Source organism: Poromitra crassiceps (assembly GCF_964638095.1).
Source record: "Poromitra crassiceps genome assembly, chromosome: 5".
Classification (NCBI taxonomy): Eukaryota; Metazoa; Chordata; class Actinopteri; order Beryciformes; family Melamphaidae; genus Poromitra; species Poromitra crassiceps.
Window position 1 is genome coordinate 51,603,319 of NC_139642.1, and position 14,683 is coordinate 51,618,001.

Here is a 14,683-nt window from a genome sequence, read left to right on the forward strand (position 1 = left end):
AAATAGTTTTACCGAATCTGTATTGTACAGTATTGACATTGTGTATAATGTTGGGTGACATGTCATTGTTATGCTTATTTTACTTATAATTACACATGTTGCAGATTGCAGATTTTGCAGTAGGCTACATTTATTTCTAAATGACCTGTTGTCCACTCTGTAGAGCCAGAGCCTGGATGAGAACAGACTCATCAGGGAGTCTATCCCTCAAAGCGTCTTGACAATAAACAATATATAGCAAACCCCAAACCTGCCAGAGTCAACATCATCTTGTCAAGTGCAAAGGGCTCTGCTGTCCCAATCCTCTTATTTATCCAATGTGGATCCCTTCCACACTTGATGACTCGTCCAATTTATAACCTTCTTCTTCTTCTGTGGTGTTTTATGGCAGTTGGCATCCTTATGTTGCATTACCGCCTCCTTCTGGATTTATCCATCCACTGTTTCCCTACATTGTGTCCCTCTTGATTCTGTCCAATTTATAACCTCGGCAGGGAAGGATTTATGACATGAATGATGACATCACAATACAGTCTATGACATCATTGATGGTGTCACAATGTCTCAGTCTGACGTCAATGATGATGTCACAATGTCTATAACATCATCACTGTCTCATAAATCACTATCATGACAATTATTTGAACATTACTGATGATATCTATGATTGCTCGAGTGATATCATTGATGACATCATCATTGAGTGCTTGAGTGACATCACCAATAAGTTATATGATCAGTGGTTTATGACAGACACTGATGATGTGATAGAAATTGTGACATCATCAATTTGTCATAAATCCTTCCCTCACTTTTATTCTGAAGGGCTGTGTGTGAAGTAAGTCAGTGGTGTAGACTATCTTATTGTAGTGGGTATCGATAGGAAAGGATTTTTCGGTGCCGGTCCAACCTAGATAGAACTGCCCACACCGATCAGAAGGTGTTGACATATGTTAATACCTTTCCAGCGTGTCCAATTATTCCAGATATATGAAAAACCAATATGACAAGCAATTCTGATATTTAGAACATTATTTTATATAGAGAATATTGCATAAATCATGATACAGATCAGGTCAAGTGATATAAATTACCCCTCAGAGATCTCCGGGTGGATTTCCAGTGGTCTTTCCTAACAGCTGATATGTAGCAGATCAAGAAAGAGACATTTGAAAACCGACCAATTCATTCTCTTGTGGTGGGCTTTTAAAGTGCATTTCCTTGGGGGCGTTGTCTTCTGGTATGGGCTGGTCTCTCCCCGAAGGCTCCTCCTCCATCTGATGACACCCTTCACTGCTGGGCTGACATTGGTAGTTATGCGAGCTCCCCCTCTGTCACTCCTACTTGGCAGGCGTGTTTTCTCCTCCTCCGTGGTCCGCATCACGTGACGTGGCTCTTCCACAGGAGGTCACATGCACTAACCCTCACTTGAAATAGTCATCTATTAACTTCCCTATCTACCAAACAACTGTCAATACATTTGCTAATATTACCAGCTTGACACATTTAAATTCTTATTTTAACTCCTATAATTTGGGTCAGCTAATTTAGCTATTTTCTCTATTTAAAATCCTATAGCACTTTATCTATGGTTACTTTAGACTAGACAATCTAATCTACATCCTGGATAGAATCAAATTCAACTATATTCAGTCTGAAGCTGGAACAATTTTCATACAGCTCAGACTTACTGCCTCTTGGTCTGTAACCACTAGGGGTGTCACAATATATCGTCCCACGAAATTTCGCGATAGTAAAACGTCACGATATGTATCGTTGAGATAAAATCTCATATCGTGAAAAAAAAAAAAAAAAAAAAAAAAAAAAAAATTTTTTTTTTTTTTCAAAAATAGACAAAGAAACGTCTTTGTTTGTTGAAGTTCAATGTGTGGAAAGTAGTTCAGTTGAACAAGTCTCTGAAGAGACACATGAGAAGTTATACAGGAGAGAAACCATTCAATTGAGTTGCTGGCAAAACTGTTTACTTGACAGGAAAAACTGAAGATGCATAAAAAATAGACTAAGAAAAGTCTTGTTGTTTGAGTTTGAAGAAAAACTGAAGATGCATAATGAGAATTTATACTGCTGAGAAACCTTTTAGTTCAAAGTAAATCTAAGTGACGGTGTAACTCATTCTATTTCAAGATAAGCCTTATCTCCAATCTCATGTTTTTTCTAGTTGTTATTGTAATAACAATTTCCCACAACAGCATGTTTTGTATTTGTGCATTTCAAATAAAATACTACTTTTCCAGTCATATATTGTCATTATTCAAGTTTAAAAAAATATTGTTAAAATCGTATCGTATCGTATCGTTATCGTGAACCCAGTATCGTGATACGTATCGTATCGTGAACTGAGTGTATCGTGACACCCCTAGTAACCACCCTAATAAGGATGTAACCAGAGTAAGAGCGTATTCCTCACTCGAACCAGAGAAAACCTCACCCTCATTTTAACTAGGACGAGGAAGCTCTTATCAATTAGCAATTACCAATTATCAACTAATTTGACGACCACCTGCCAATTCGGTCGGCAGATGCAACTTTAATATCCTTACTATTTTGACTATACATTTATTTCCCAACCTAAAGTTGCAGCAGTAACAATAGGCTAATATTTATCTAAATATTATAGCCCTCCTTGTGTAGCAAGTAAGGCAAATTGAAGTTATTCAACACACAAAAATACAACATCAGACACCATTCCATTACTGTTCTAAACACACTCTATCATAAGAAGCCTGGCCATCTGAGATTCGAACCCGGGACCCTCCTCCCATGATGTGCTGTGTCCTTGAGCATGTCCTCTCTTCTCTGGGGGAAAAGTCAGCGCATGGTTAAAACATCACTCATTAGCTTCCAAAATACATAGTGGTGTTTTTCCTCCTCTCCCATCAAGGTCGAACACGCTAACCAGTCGGCCAAGGAGACCGTCCCAAAGAGAACCTATGTAATGTTTTCCAGACCTGCACTAAACAGGGATTAACATAAAAGCTTGTCGCAAATAAAGCATTGTGCAACTTATCAGCTAGACCATTTAAACATTAACCTCTTCAGGGCCGCATGTCCCCTTGCAGCTCAACCAAGGACCTAGAGGTGTATTTCAGGAACAGATATATTTGAATTAGCAAACGATAACATCATCTCTGTAATTGCATATTTTCACACCAGCTGGGCCTCCATGGTGAGGTATCCGCCTCCTGCTGAATCCAATCTGGGCTTAATGAGGAAATGTTTGGTTATAAATTAGGAAAAATGGAGATCTTACCAGGAAACCAGGGATCTAAGGAGAGAAATCCTATCAGTATACCGCTTGGAGTGATTATTTTAGGGCAGTTTTTTTCCAGGGTACAGTTATCTGTTGCTTGGCAATTCAGTACAGAATCCCGGATCAGCTCTCACTTAACAAGTGGCCAGATTAGCCTATCTACATCAATTGGACATAGGCTTCTAACCGGATAACAAGCTGATGGCGAGAAGTGGCTGTCTACCTCTGTGAGATGTCTAACCAATCATGGTAAAGTGTTGAATCATTCTGGGTGATTTATTCAGCTGAATCAGCGTCTGAGTACGCTTCCTGTTTTTACCAAAGTTTATTGTCTTCAGTTCTCCCTGTGGTTGTCTCACTTTTGAAAATAATTTAGTCGAATGTAGAACAATGACTGTTGTGATCATAGTTTATCTGTTATATGTCTAGCTACAGTTAGCTACTAGCTACAACAAATTCATGTCAGAAATATTCTGATTTTGGTTTGAGAATCACTAAAGGGACCTTGAACTCTCTCTCTCCCCCCCTCTCTCTCTCCCTCTCTCAATAATGGCATATAGGCCTAAATTAAGTAGCCTATAGTATAAATAAACCTAAACATGTGTCCTGGTTTATTTTTGTGGTGATTCAATAGCAGACATTTGGATTTGGATTTAAGGCAAGTGATAATTCAAAACCAGACAGATCATCATCCTACAATGTGTTGCATGTAAAACCTGCATCAGTGCAGATGGATTCATCAACATGTGCTTCCGGCTTCGTCACTTCCTGTCCCTTCCAATGTTCAAATGCCCGTGTGAAGTTTCAGACTGATTGGCCACCTTGCTGGGCGGATAAATGTGCAGACAGTTTCCTTCATTCTATGCAGCAGAGTTTTGAATTAATTGTAACTGATTTATTGTATTCTTTGGGAGACCAGAAAGGAGTTTTACAATAAGTCTAGCCTGCTAGTTATAAAAGCGTGCACCAGTCTGTTACTCAGAAAGAGAAATGGCCTCACTTTAGTGAGTGATGTCATCAGTGATGATATAATTGGGCGACCACAATCAACATCCACCACCCTGACATCATAGACATTGTGACATCATCAGTGATGTCATATATTGTGACATCATCAGTGATGTCATAGGGTGGGTGAAGGGGCCAATGTAAAATTGTGCAAGAGGTTTCAAAATCCACCACCCTGACATAATAGACATTGTGACATCATCAGTGATGTCATAGACATTGTGACATCATCAGTGATGTCATAGGGTGGGTGAAGGGGCCAATGTAAAATTGTGCAAGAGGTTTCAAAATGTAACTAGTCTGGGGGTGAACTCCCGAGGAGCTGATGAAGAAACAGATTTTGCTTACTTTTACATTCAGAGGACTACTACGGAAAGGAAAAAAGAGTAAAAGGAGAAAATGGACAAGCATATATTACGGAAGGCCGAACCCAAGGACATGTCAGATCTCTTGAGACTCATAAAGGAACTTGCTAAATTTGAAGAGATGGAGGAGCAGGTCGTGTTGACGGAGAAAGAACTACTTGAAGACGGCTTTGGGGACCATCCGTTCTACCATTGCTTTGTTGCTGAAATCCCAAAGCATCAGCAGAGCTCAGAGGGATACACTGTGATTGGCTTTGCCATGTACTACTTCACATACGACCCGTGGATCGGGAAGCTGCTCTACTTGGAGGACTTCTACATCATGGAGGAGTTTAGGGGACTCGGCATTGGTTCACAGATCCTGAAGCTTCTGAGTGAGACGGCCATGAAGACCCACTGTAGCAGCATGCACTTCATCGTAGCAGCAAACAACAAGCAGTCTATTGAGTTCTACAAGCGCAGGGGAGCAGCTGATCTCTCCTCTGAGGAAGGCTGGCGTCTTTTTTCCATTGACAAGGAGGAACTGCAAAAAATGACTTCCAAATAGAGCTGATTATAACTGAGAACAATGCTCCTGCAGACTCAGTTTCAATAAAGTAGCAGGATGTAGCAGCTCCCATGTTTAAAACATGTTCAGCAGTGAACAGCAAAAAAACAAAACCGGCACTCACGAGTCCATTATTCTTATTTTAATCAGCGTCTACGCTGATGATGGTGGAGGGACTGGGCTCAAAGCTCAATCGCACCACGACGTACGCCACACCAGCGGTTTCATCGTTCCATGAAAGCCACCCTTCGGGCCAGACTGTGCAGTGGCTGGGTCGACCGGCTTCCGTGGGTCACGCTTGGCCTGTGGACCGCCCCCCAAGGGGCATCTTCAGTCTTCATCTAGTCTGGCCACCTTTCACCCCGCTTTTTGTCATGGGGCGTAAACCACGGAACCAGAATGAACACCGGAAGGCAGTGGGCCAAAAAACGTCTTTGTTGCCGTTAGCTTGACGTCTCTTGCCTCGATTAATTGTCTGATGCAAAGCTCCTGTATTGGCTTAAAAGATGTGAGATTGTGAATCCGCAATGTTTCTAAAAGAACTTCTTCAAAAACTTTGTTCGGTACGTCCATCTTTTGTTTTGTTGTTTGCCGTTCTGCTACTTGGGTCAAATTGTCAAGTTAACGTAAAAGTTGACGAGCTAGAAACGCTGCCCATCCGGTCTAGGGCGGGCTCTAGGCCGGAACCAGGTAGGGTGACAAAATCAATTGTGAGCGGAAGCCAGGCTCTTTCTCGCCGAGAAGAGCCTGGTGACGCGAGGTTAGTCTTCATCTGCTGAGTTCGTCTATGCAGCCATTGCGGGTTCCATGGGGACTTAATTCCTAATGCCGCGACTGGACTTCATTCCGCCGCGACTCCCTGGTCCACCACCTGGACCACCACCTGGACCACTACTACCATTTTCCATATTTACAAATGATATGCCATTATGCAACTAGACAGGCCAGCTTGACTATGTACTCCGATTTTTTTATCCCATTTTTTATCCCCCATTAGTGCTTTTTTTTTTTTTTTTTATCCTGGTTGCTGCTCCACCCTCTGCTCATCAGAGTCTGCTCCACAACGCTGATGGGTTCCTATATGAAGGAAACCCCCAGGGGGCACGGGGAGAGCATGCAAACTCCACACAAAAAGGCCCTTTTTTGACGACCCCACCCAGGCGGGTGGGCCCAGGACCTTCTAGCTCTGAGGCGACAGCGCTACCACTGCGCCACCGTGATCTCATGTTGAATTTGCTGCATGGAATTCTTGCATGTTTTTACGCACACACTTGTCATCAGGCTATTTTCTGTAGCCTATCTCTGATGATGTCCCTTTTATTGCACGCACACCTGATAACATGGTTTGGACATAAACATCTTTCTGAGGTCAATTTACCTGTGCCTACATTCACCCATTCACACACCGAAGGCAGCCAGCTGCCACGCAGGGTGCTGGCACAGCCATCGGGAGCAATTTGGGGTTCAGTGTCTTGCCCAAGGACACTTCGACATGCGAACTGGAGGAGCCGGGGATCGAACCACCAACCTTCTGATTATTGGTCGACCTGCTCTACCTCCTGAGCCACAGCCGGCCCATCTTTAGATAAAAACATAACAGGTGCAGGAAGAACACTCATATTAACACTAGTTAGCTGGTAATTGCCCCTAATCAACACTACCTGGACAGCTCCATGGTGCTGAAAGAGTGCACAGGCATAATTGGGGGGACGGGGGACGGGACGGGGATGATTTTTTAAATCTCGAGATAACGAAATAATAAGTCGTTATCACGAGAAAACTGTCATAAAAACAATAAATAAACACCTGGCCGTTCTCGGCTTCCGTAAAACTAAACTCAAACTCAAATCTCCGCTATCCAGTGCGTTGCATATTTGCATTTGCTGGCCATAGCAGGGCTATCAGAATGAGCGTGTGACCGTGATCCTGTAGCCTACTCTGGCTAGAGTGGGGGGACTGGGAGTATAGGGCCAGCGGGGGAAATGCAGCTCGTTCAGCAGCAGTGCAGTGCTGTGACACTAGAGGGAGCCAGAGCCCTTTCGTCTGTAGCCTGAAAGGTGTTCCGTTTCTGAGAAACTCTCTGGGTCAGATGGAAAGCAAATTGATCGCATATAAGGCTAATTATTATCCTTTATTGCTTTCAATGCAAGACCGACCCCTGGATTTTACAGACAACATGCCCGTTAACTAATTCCCTGCTGTCAATTGCAAACTAGTAGCCTAAATGTAGATTGTGCAACAGATTAAGCCATATTACATCATTCAAAAAGTACCCCCCCCCCCCCCCCCCCCCACACACACACACACACACACACACACACACACACACACACACAGTATCATTGATAAATTAAAGGGTCCATCCATTTTTGATATCATCAGAGAAGTCTGCATTGTTCTGTTCTGTCCATCCTTCCCCCGTCCGCGCTGTGTCGCTGTCGGCCCGTGGATCCTCTCCGTCTAGGCTAGTGTAGCTGTTAGTGGATTGCTGGCTGCTGCTGATCAGCTGATGACATTTAGAGCTTCCCTGGAGATACATTCCCCGACTGCCCTGGTTAAACCAATCGTTGGTTGCTGTAATAGAAAGCTGTTGTCCTATTGAAGCGCTAAATGTGTTGTTTTCCAAGGGAGTGAGCAGTTTACATATTTTATTTTATTTACATATTTTTATGTATTTATTATTAAGAAATCATATCATTATCATGTACAATCTCTCTCTCTCTCTCTCTCACACACACACACACACACACACACACACACACACACACACACACACACACACACACACACACACACAGAGAGTATATTTATTTATTTATTTATTTATTTATTTATTTATTTATTTATTTATTCATGTCTATCTGTGTGTGGAGGTGTTTCACAGAGTGAGCTGAAGCAGAGCAGATATGTCATGTATTTCACACAGGCGACGCTACCAGTTTAATAGGCTATATTTGAAATAGACTATCAAATTCCTATAAAACGTTGCCCATAACAGTTAGGCAACATAATGGTCTATTTTTACATCTAAGTTCATTTATAAACATTGGGGAAAAGAAAAGAGAAAAAAAATCTCCTATAGGTTGTTCAACTCAATTCCACACAAAATCACATTTTAGGCCATACCAAGCAAGGCCAAAAATAATAAATGAATGAATGAATGAATGAATATTAAGATCTGAAGCAGCCTATAAGTCTTAAGACCTACTTGTGAAATAGCATTGTGTTGCTTTTGAACCATCAAGCTAGCAGAGATAGCAAAAAAAAAAGAGCAGAAGTAGGGTCAATCTGTTCACTTCCCTCGCAAACTCGTGTTCATCAATCCGGATCTTACTTTGAAAGGCATGACCGGACGTTGTGTCTTTTACTCCTATGTTTGACTCACTCTAGCGGCGCACACACAGGCAGGCATCCTCTGCACTCCGCGCTCTGCGTGTGTGGAGGCGTGTGTGTGTGTTTGTGTAGACATCGCTGGGGCGGCTCTGACTGAGGAGCGAGCAGCAGGGTAGATTTGACTGCAATAAAATACCAGAACAGAGTGAATTTATTTCGACCGCTCAGATGAAGAAATGGCAGCAGAATCAACCCGGAGATTCACCAAGAACCTGCTGAAACCCGGGAGCGCGGCGGAGATACGGCAAACAGCATGCAACGCAGTCAGGCACTCTGCAGCAGTAGTGACGGTGAGTGCATTATGGTCATTTAAAAAAATGATAGTAAAACATGGTGGCAGTCAGTGGCAGCCAGAGCACCACCTGTGGGCCAACAACAGTGTGTTTACCCGCAGAATGTATTGAGCCACACGTTGAAAGCTGCCATCCGAGGCGTTTATAGCCGGGATATTGGGATGGATTCGCTATCATGTATGAAACCTCCAACAGACTGGAAGGATTGGTTTTGGCGGAGACCGCACCATTGCACCCTGGCGGTGGCGGACTTGACATTGACATTCACGTTGCATCGCTCTTTGCGGTGGATCAGCACAGCACAGCACATCAGGCACCCCTGCTGCTAGTGCTAGTAAGCCCCGGCTCGGCTTTATTGATCATGCAGCAGGGAAGCGCTATTTAATAAATAACCCCATTGAATATGCATCTGCCGTGCTCAGTAGGTGTAAGAACAGTGCTTTTCAGCCAATACTTGGGGCTGGTAATTTGGCTATAAAGTCATATAGCCTATCATACCCCCCTGTGGGTTTAGAGTTCATTGCAGGTTGGCTGGTTGGTTGGTTGAATTAATGAAATGAAATAAATAATGGCGTGGTAGTAGGATAGTGGGCTGCGGCGTGACATCTGTGCAGCGGTGCACAGGGAAACACCAGCAGAGATGGTGGGAGAAAGGGAGAAAGTGGTGGGGTGGATGACACGATGTGCTTGGATTTATGATAATTGGGCTAATTAATGTTCTTATTAGATGATTAGCCAGTTGTAATTTTGACGGTTGTGAAATGTGAAAGGCAGCTTTCAGTGGGTGTGTCACGCCTTTACTGTATGATGATGACTGAGAGGCCTTGGCTGACATGTAGGAGGGCTAATCCAGGAAAAAACCAGCATGTACAACGCATTACACTTGCGCACACACGTATCCATGTAGGACACACACACACACACACACACACACACACACACACACACACACACACACACACACACACACACACACACACACACATGGGCGGATTTGTGTTTGTTTGATGATGTCCCTTTGATTCATCTGGCAGGCAGAGGACAAATCCTATACCTTACGTTTAGTGTGTGTGTGTGTGTGTGTGTGTGTGTGTGTGTTTATCCAGCCTGCAATGTAGAGATTAGCATAGAGAAAGGTCACTCCACTCCAGCCTCTCTTCAGCACTCTCCACATCCTCTATTACTGTGTCAGTGGGACACAGCATGGCACAGCGTAGAGTGAATTACAGTAGCATGGGAAATCATAATAACAGTCTGTAGCATGGGAAATAATAATAACAGTCTCTTGAGGGGCCATGACAAAAGACAGAAAATACAGGAACATATAATTAAATAGAATAAAAGTGAATGACCTTTGATCAACCTCTTTGAGCAGATGCTACTGTGGCACAAGGCCTATAGCTATAGGAAAAGAAGAGTAGAGTAGAATAGCATGGACCTTGAGAGTAAATTAACTTACAATACAGATTTGTCACATCTATGGCTGTAGAAATGGACTGGGAATTTGACTTGTGGCCTAAATCTCCGAGACACTAGTCTCGCTTGCCAGTCTCCCCTCACTTCCGTGAGACGAGTCTGGCTGCATGGAAACAGGCTGCTGGCATAAGCCCTCCCCTGCTCTACAGCTGCTCTCCCATTGGAGGCGACCATTTCAGTCGCTGCCGGCATTTCCGCTCCCCGCTTATTACAAGCTCTGTCATTGGCTCCGACCATGTCAATCAGAGCGGCTTCCGCTCTCTCCTCCCTGTGTGTCTCTGTAAATAGGCCCCTGCCACCGCTGTGAAAACAACAACGCTAACTAGCTAGCAAGCTAACGGCAGAAACCTACACGCTAGCTCGTTGCTACACGCTGAAAATGGCAAGTTGGATTGTTGGAAAGTATTTTCCAAGGGCACTGCCGCTATGCACCACCCATCGCAATTCCAGAATGGTGACCAGCGCTTGCCAGACTCCTCTCACGGAAGCGAGAGGAGGCTGGCAAGCGAGACTACTGAGACACTGATGCCCAGTGCTGCACTGCACTAACACAGACTGTAGGGCAACAGACTGAACTGCCTTGCTCAAAGGCACTGCATCTGAGTGGACGGTGCACCGTGGTTCTTTAGATCCGCAATTGTTTTTTACATTTTGGTCCGAGTGAAATGTTATGCGGTCTCTCCTGTTTCTAAATATATCTGAACTGTTTGGTTTGAGCATGTACAACTATTTTTATAAGCATTGTACCCTTTGGACCCTCTGATTGACTGACTGCACACAGTCTGGGGGAGTGTTTTGCCTGATAGCTCAATGTCTCTGATTGGCCTCATCTAACAAGGTGTAGGCTATAATACCTGTGGTGTTCTCTTGTTCTGTATTTTAACCTGATGAAGGTCGATAGACCGAAACGTTAATTAAAGTTTAAAGTTTTTTTTTTTTTGCAAGTAATTGACAGTGTGCGGGACTCCTCTTTATTTCTCTCATATAAGCATTGTACGAAATGTCTATGGGAAAATAAATGGCGGATGAAACTCTCTGGTACAGTGCTGAAGCAGCAAGTGAGGTTCACTTTGGCTCTCTCTTGCCTAATGCCCTGCCATAAGCACCATGATGTATTGAAAAATGAGCAGTTATGCCAACGAGCTCATTAATTAAACTAATTAAGATTTCCATGCCAACATGCTGTATACTTCATATACTGTAACACTTGGGTTGTTCAAAAATCAGTTTTTCCTCGTTAGTATGCAAATGTATGCAGCAAGGTGCTCCCAAACCTATTCAGATCATCTGCTCTAGGGGGAACCTGTGCTGTGATTGTAACACAGACGCCACCGTGACGATGTACCACGGTGGTGGGGCATAAAAAGTGAAATATAGAAACCATAGCTTAGATATTCATAACTATGTTAACGTTAGACTACAAGTTATGGCCCCCTCCTATCATCTTTCAGTAAAGGCCCAATTATGCTCAACGTTAAATACCGATACGCATACGGACGGAGCTTTCTGTCCCCACTCTGCGTTCATTCATTTTGTGCGTAATTCTGCATCTGCACGTTTTCTGACCGCTTACTGATATGGATGAAACGGAGCAGTACCACACAGACACACACTCACACATTTGACTCTCTGCTGCCCACTAGTGGATGCATTGCTTAACACGATACCAACGTGAAAGACGCACGGAAGTATGTGTGTGCAGTAATCTTTTGAAACGGATGCATTTATTTTCGGAGGAAAATGGAGCATAAATGAGCTCTGCGAGCCTGGCTGGTTTGCTGCTCTCCATTCTGTCCTGAAGCTAAAGGAATTCATGGTTTTCAGTGGCTGCCCACTGGTCACTGGATCTCTGCCCACACTGCACTAATGCTGGCCTCAGCCTCAGCCTCAGCTCCAGAGACAGAGACAGAGACAATGGCAAGAGATGGATAATGGCTCCACACATGTGACTCTGGGTGGATCAAAGAGTAAGCAAGTGTGTAAAATGCATAGGAATAATGCTTGTAAGTAACGCTACATGCTTGGTTTAAGTAGGTGCTATATTGCCTATAGGCACTGTGTGCATGTGTGTGTTAATGCATGGTCTTTGTTGGTGAGAGAAACCAGGTCAGCAGAATCAAGCCCTATGGGGGGAACGCTCGATGAGGCGCGAGGGGAGCCTCTCTCTCTCTCTCTCTCTCTCTCTCTCTCTCTCTCTCTCTCTCTCTCTCTCTCTCTCTCTCCCTCTCTTGCTCTCTCTGTTTCCTGTCCTCTATGGCTCTTTGACCCTCAGTTCTTTTTTCCCCTCATTCACCAGACTTCACCCCCCCCTCTCTTAAACTTTTCTCTCCATCGTTCCCTTTCTTCGTCGCTTGAGTTTCTTCTGTATCCGAGTTGCTTCTAACTTTTTTCCGTTTTTCCCTTATGTGATTCTCTCTGTCCCACTGCTCCGCATGGGTCCTCCTGGGTCCTGTTAGATCAGTGTCTGAAGTGGTGTGTGTCAATGTATGTGTACATACGTATGTTGTCTGCATGGACATGTATATACAGCATTCTAGGGATGCTCCATTATGGCAAAAATCATAATCACGATTATTTTTGACTGATATTGAGATCACGATTATTTAACGCGATTACGAATTTTTTGGCAAAATTACTTTGTCAACATCATGCATTCATTGAACATGAAAAAACTTGTCTTTTCTTTTTAATACGATACTGGATTTCTTTGAACTGTATATATAATTGAACTGAAAAACGAAGAAATACATGAAAATGAAGTAAAAAAAAGAAGAACTAAATAGGTGAACTAAAATAAATATACAAAATAATTGTTTTATCTCGATTATCTTGTTTTCATATTTGTGGGAAGCCAAAATTGTAATTGTGGTTAAAATTCGATTAATTGCACAGCCCTACAGCATTCACATGTACCGCAGTATATGAGCCTGATACTTGGTAAAGAAGCTCCCTAGTGCACTGTATGCTGAGTTTTCCTCTGACTCTGTTACTTGTGTCTGTCTCCTTCACTGTCAGATTTAGACCGCCCGCCCTATTTCTTGCTAAAGGGGAGCAGCAGGGAAGGCTATAGATACAAGAATGTATCTGGTTGGAGGTTTAAAAGAGAAAAGAAAAAAGTTGTGCCTCTATTTCAGTTCACCTTGTCTGACCTCTGTTCTCACTCTGGTCGCACTACATCAGAAAAAATATATACTGTATTTAGGGGAGGGGAGCACGGAGCAGTCTCTTTTTTATCTCTGTATGATCTTCTAGTATAGACTGAATGCAAGACATATTAAATATATGAGATGAGCTCGCAACTAACGATTATTTTAATTGTCGATTAATCTGTCGATTATTTTCTCAATTAATCGAATTGTTTTGTTTGGTCTATAAAATGTCCGAAAATGGTGAAAAATGTCGATCAGTCCAAGAAGACACCCTCAAATGTCATGTTTTGTCCACAACCCTGACAGTTACTGTCATACAGGAGTAAAGAAACCAGAAAATCAGAGAATTGTTCCTACCTTTTTCTTAATAAATTAATCAAACCCATTAAAATATCAAAATATCCCAATTAATTTCACAAACGACAAACTAATCGACGAATCGTTGCAGCTCTAGAGATTAGTGACGCATGATGTTGCTTCACAAGCATGGTCTCAGTTTAGCATGAGCCAAGCAGCCTTTGAGACACATAAGATAGACAGTAGATTTTGGCCTGTTCTGACAGCACACGTCTCAAAAATAGTCCTCCTCCAGACACAAGTGTCATTCTTGGTGTGACTCTGCCTGGCCTGCTGGTCTGGAACCAACACCACATGCCATACCCAGCCACACTCGCCACACACAGCCGGAGAATAGGGCCAACATGGCCGGGCCTGGCATCATTCTGTCAGTCAGCCGGTGTACCAGCGGACTTGCTTGACTGCAGTCAGCGTCACTCACTGCTTGGTTCTGGCCATGTTGATGGCCCTGCCTGGCCCTTGCCCGCATGGCATCTCAGTGTTTGGTATCACGATGGTCCCGTCTTTCCCTTGGCATCAGATCATGCTACTCTTTGCCCTTGCTCCTTGCCCTTGGCATCACCAGTGTCCTTATGGTACAACAAGCCCCCCCCCCCCCCCCCCATGCCCAATCACACATTGCCTGTGTTTGGTGCCCAATTCCATCATGCACTCTCTCCAGTCTTTTTCCATTGTGTTATTATTAACCCGTCTCGGTTGCCATAGTGATGATGACGGCCCCAACATCCTGTACTGTGTGTAGGTAGGTAGTGTGTTACTGTGTAAAATGTTTATATTCTATCTGATTATGCGTTAACAAGCAGTTCACCACCCGCCTGTTCATG

General features: G+C 43.4%; 1 protein-coding gene and 1 pseudogene across 6 annotated transcripts in view; one reads left to right on the top strand and one right to left on the bottom strand.

Moving 5' to 3' along the window:
• dock10 (dedicator of cytokinesis 10) overlaps positions 1–14,683 on the bottom strand; it is a 241,720-nt gene that overhangs the window by 221,164 nt on the left and 5,873 nt on the right. The window lies entirely within an intron of this gene.
• Positions 4,679–5,191, top strand: LOC310777220 (diamine acetyltransferase 1 pseudogene; annotated as a pseudogene). The gene has a single exon. The product of its transcript is annotated as a diamine acetyltransferase 1 pseudogene (transcript).